The sequence below is a fragment of the Micrasema longulum genome, unplaced genomic scaffold (assembly GCF_059751315.1).
Source record: "Micrasema longulum isolate JH-2025_06_02 unplaced genomic scaffold, ASM5975131v1 h1tg000021l, whole genome shotgun sequence".
NCBI classification, from domain to species: domain Eukaryota; kingdom Metazoa; phylum Arthropoda; class Insecta; order Trichoptera; family Brachycentridae; genus Micrasema; species Micrasema longulum.
The window spans coordinates 135116-140458 of NW_028277229.1; positions in this window are offsets into that span (position 1 = coordinate 135116).

The window sequence follows — 5343 nt, forward strand, 5'->3', positions numbered from 1 at the left end:
TAGTTTGTTTTATATTAAAACAAATATATAATATACTACGCATTATGTATCACAAATAATGCTAGCTGATTTTACAAAATGATTGTGACTGGCTCAAAATCATTAATTTTCCACAAATAATAAATTAATCATTTTGTGGTGTTACTAGAATGAGCCTTAGTTCATTTGTTTATTTTTTTGCAAACTAGGACTAACAGAAAAAATAAACAGTTTTGTGCATACAGCGATAAAGTTCTTTAATTCACTTAAAATATATACAAAACAAATACGTACCTAACAAACACCTTAAAAAAACTGATGTTATGCATCGACTTTTAATAGTGTTATAATATATTATATCAAATCATACCAGCACTTTTGCTGATTGGGAATATTTTGCAGAAATAAAATATTCATGTTATGTAATATGTAATTTAATATTTAAAGTAAAACGATGTATTTTGTCATTGATCAATTGATCAATGACAAAATATTTGATCGTCCGAAGACGGCAGATAGATTTTGGCGGTTTCAAGGGATTTTGGATGGTCCTAGCTCCCATAAGAAACAATTTATAATAAAAAACAAAGGACACGCCAATGGTTAATATGTGTTGTGTGTACAAAAAGCATCGCTCCAGTGCCAAAAGCAGAAAATACAGAATACGTTTGTATGAAGAAAAGTTAGACCGTGCATCCTCTTATAAACTTAAAAGTGGTTCCACTGTAGCTTCAAATCCTCATTTTGAGCGGCTGCAGTCAAAATTAAAATTGACGTGATGTTGGTTAACGTATACCGCTGAGTGGCCCTTTAAAAAGAAGAAAATGTAGTCGGGATTTTTTAATTATAATATGTTAGTTAGGCACAATAACCCAGTAAAAACATAGTAAAAAAATGAATACAACCCATTTTATCAAAACGTCACATCGCATTGAATTTATTTCTCTATATTTCAATGACTCCGTTATACCAGAACAAATTATTTTACTACTCAAAATCACGGCAACATTGTTTTTTGGGCATTTCTCATTTTTACAATGATGTTCATGCTACGGCGCGGCGTTGCCAGGCCTATCATAAATTGAAAGATTAAATAAGCTTTACGACTAAATTATAAAGAGTATTTCATTCCGTGTACTATTATGAGATCGGCCATGTTACAAAATGTTTCTTTTGAAATTTTACATCGTTTTTAATTTACCTTTATTAAAAATTAATTGACTGTTAACCTTTGTGTAAACTCCTTTTAAGAACCGCTTATTTTTATCTTGAGGTATTACGTTTGAAAAAATATTTTTTTTGGTCTACAAGTTTATTTAGTAGGTCAAGTTTTTAGCATAATGCCCTCCCCGTAAATAATTCTTGTAATAACATTAAATCTTTTCTGTGCTTTTGTATTGTATTGATTTTGATAAAAAAGGGAAAATATTTTAGTTAAAGAGTTTTGTTTCATTTAACGTCTATCTAATTTTTCATTTTACTTGATGTTTAAAAAAAGTATAAATGTTTAATTGACCAAAATAAAATAAAAAACAGTTTCGTCTGATTGTAGAACGGCGAATGTGATTTTTTATTTTTATTTGATTAGTACAACATTATATTTTTTGATATTTGGGTTAGTTATATATATATATATATATTCAAACCTGCAATACAAAACCTTTAAAACTTTCCAAGATCAAATATTAAAAAAAGTAAACGTCCCGTTTTTCGCTCATCCGTCGTTCTTCTAAAGTCACGACGACTTGTGCGTTCCAACATCAATTTATGAGTTTAATTATTTTTTAAGTATAAAACCAAAAGACTCATTTTCTTGATAAAAATATAAGTATTAGTAGTGTGTGAATTCGTTTTTAAATGTGAACAATTTATATAATTGTTGTTCGATATTCGATTTCCACTCAGTTATCTTATGTGAAAGTTTTAAGTTAGAAATTTAATGATCTGAAAATTAATGTATGTTAATGACATACACTTTAACTGTGACGCAGGGGTATAATGACCATTTGTAAGCAAAATGTTATGCCACATTAATAAATCGTCACTACTGTAAATCATCTGTTCATTTCTCCGTAGTTTGTAATATATCTCGTTATCCGCTACGCGTCACCCATCGTTATTCCCCTGAACCATAAATTCATGATTCATGCATTCGGCTTTGCAGATACTAATCCGGCATTACCCTGAACAAAAAGGTCACATCAAGCTCTCCCCGTCTGATACAAATATACCGTCTTTTGGATAAATGGGACGTGCTTGGGGGGATTTCGACTCTGTGGAGACTTGCCATAAGGAGTGCGGAATTAAAGCTTTCTACAATAAAAATAGCTATCATAACGAGAACGTTTCCTTACGCCTCAATAGCCACATCTTCAAGAGGGATAAATGTACTGAGATAATAATATTTTTCGGATCCATTTATTTATTTCTGGCAACATCTCATTTTGGAGATACATAGTACAAACATTGTTATTATTGTCTCATACGAAGGGTGGTTTTACAAATTACATAACTGTACTTATACTTTCGTCAAACATAACCCTTGGATATCAGAATTCAATAATCGGTTATCGAAAGACATCTTGGTTACATTATGTTGTAGGTTTACGTAAATGGTTTCTATTCTCTTACAAAAATCATAACTATCATTCCCTTTCCGCAGCTAATAGAGCATAGGGCACTGTTTGATACACCAATCGCAGAATATTCTCTAACCAAATACCTACGGCCCGTTGTGTTGCTATAATCTGAAGCTAACATCGTGGTCAATAATCGCAGAATGTTATATCTCCGCATGGGCGACTATATTAGGTTATTGTTCTTAGGTTGCCACAGTATTGGTAGGTTTGTGGGATTTTGGTGGTTGTGTGTTGGAGCTCCTCCCCCAGTTTAAGATGTACAGAAAACTAAAGTTTAATGTTTAATGCGTGTAGACATTACACGGCGAATAAATAATAAATTGATATATGTCGCGAGAGTGTAAAGGCGATGTGTTAAAATTACTACACTTAAGCTACATGCTGGAATTGAGTGACTGCGTTGAGCTGCCTTGGCTGAGCTGTCTCATTGGGCTGATTTGATTGGGCTGACTGGGCTTTACCACACCCTAGGGTTTCTTTATAGGCCACGTCTCTTCGTTCTTCGTGCCTCCATGGCGTGAATGTACTACGGGACGTTGCTCCTATGTAGACAAAAGTTTTATGTGCAATACTATTAAACTTGCAGAATATAATGTATTGTATTCAATATCTTCAAATTCTTGATGAATTCTGTTAAACTTGGAAAATATAATATATTGTATTTTATATCTATAAATTAAATTATATATTAATAAATTGTTTTTATTGACATAATAAGTTATATTTACATTTAAGGTGTACCAAGTATTTTTAAATTAATAACTTATATGTAAATATACGTTATTACATCATTACAATGGAATTCCATCAATAATTGTCAATAAATAATTTAAATGTAATAAATTGATTTTATTTCAAATAACATGTATGTAATCTGTGCCAATTGCCTTAGGCCGTTAGTGAATAAATAAATAAATATATATAAATTGATGACTTGCTTCATAGGTCGTTGCGCTATTTTCAGTTAAAATCATTGCACGTGTGTGTGTGTGTCATCGGTTAATGGACTATGACCCTCACAGGTTGAGCGAGTTTTGTGTGATAAAATGAGTAATAAAACATGTATTTAAGGTATGGGGTGATAGTTGAATATTTGTTTCTGCCGGGATGATTAAACTCAGCTGGCATATAAAACTGCTTACCCAAACTTTTTCGTGTTAAAGATTTTCGAGTTTCGTCAAAGAGTTTCGTGTTATAAAATAAACATATAATATCTGAAGTTTTATTTAGTATGTCCGATAATGCCAACCAATAAATCAATATGTGTGGGCCAAGTTAATGTAAATGATATCGATAATAATGTTAGAAGCTTTTCAATGAATACAAGTTGATTTATTTTTTTCACTTGAACGAGCCCTTAGTGAGTACTTTCACCGGAAATGACAATATTTCATGTTTGGTGCGTCACTGGCTTCCGCTTGCTAATATTTTGATTTATTGTTATATTAGTTATATATGTATTATAGCGAAGGGTCGCGATAAATTTGTGTCTGATATCAGAATAAATCTTTTACGTAGATATTTAGATATATTCAGATATTTATGTATTCTCTCGAGTGGCGTGGGAGTGTCAGTTTTGTCACCTTCCCTAATTGATAAATGTTGAATTGAGTTATTTCATTGAATAATTGCGGGAAAATTATTGTTCAAAACTCGATTCCACTAACTTTTGTCTTATGATTATTTTAAGCACTGAAGTTTGAACAGAGACGTGTGTTATAGTAGTAAAAGTTTAGCTTTGTTATGAATTACCGATATTTAATTTGTTTTAAATAAATAATATATTGCATTTTAACAATTACTGTTTGAGGATTGTGTACAAATAAACAAGAACAATTTATTAAATAAAACGCTTTGTTATAAGACCACTCGAATTTATTTTGACGCGCTGCTATGTGTTTACTTACAGATTTAGTTATTTTTAAATATTTTATCATCTAGATACGTCCAGAGGACTTTTACATGAAAAGTATAAAATTAAAATTAAATAGTTTTATGCTATAACTAGTTATAAACAGTAGATGGAAAGAGCTTTGCTTTCCGAAACTATTTACGAATAGGTAACAGGGCTTCAAAATAAATTCAAAAGGTCTTATAATAAACGATTTTATTTAATAAATTCAACCGTGTTATTCCACAAAATTAAATCCGATTAAATAACGGGTAGATTCCATAAAATACCTTGGGTGTTATCATGATAAGAATTTGCGATGGGAGGCTCAGGCCAGTCAGTAAATTCTAGTTTGAGAAAGCTGTGTCTACTATTCTGTTCTCTCAGAAATGTGTACTTTGCTATGTTTCAATCCACTGCAACCTATGAAATAGTTGGTCGGGCGGGTTGTGCGGCATCTATCTCAAAGCCTCTCATTATTTTACAGAAATTTATTATTGAGAATGATATTCCGGCGCCATCCAACATACTCGTCAGAACAGTTGTTCCAATGCACGAAGACAACTGTACCTAAAAGAAGCACTTACACACTTCTAGTCGAACAACAAGGAGATATCTCAACGAGGTTTTCCCAGAGCACGAATTATGTCATATCCAAAACCCGCTCGACTTTTAACTTTTCGAGAGTGTTAAATATTTTGAAAGAGTGTATTTAGCTCTTAAGAACAAAAGCTATTATCAAGAGATCAGTTAAGGACTGGATTTTTCTTAGTGGGAGGGATTTGAATGGGAAACTCCTTGATGATTTTCCGAATGTTTGAGTTTGCTGTTTAC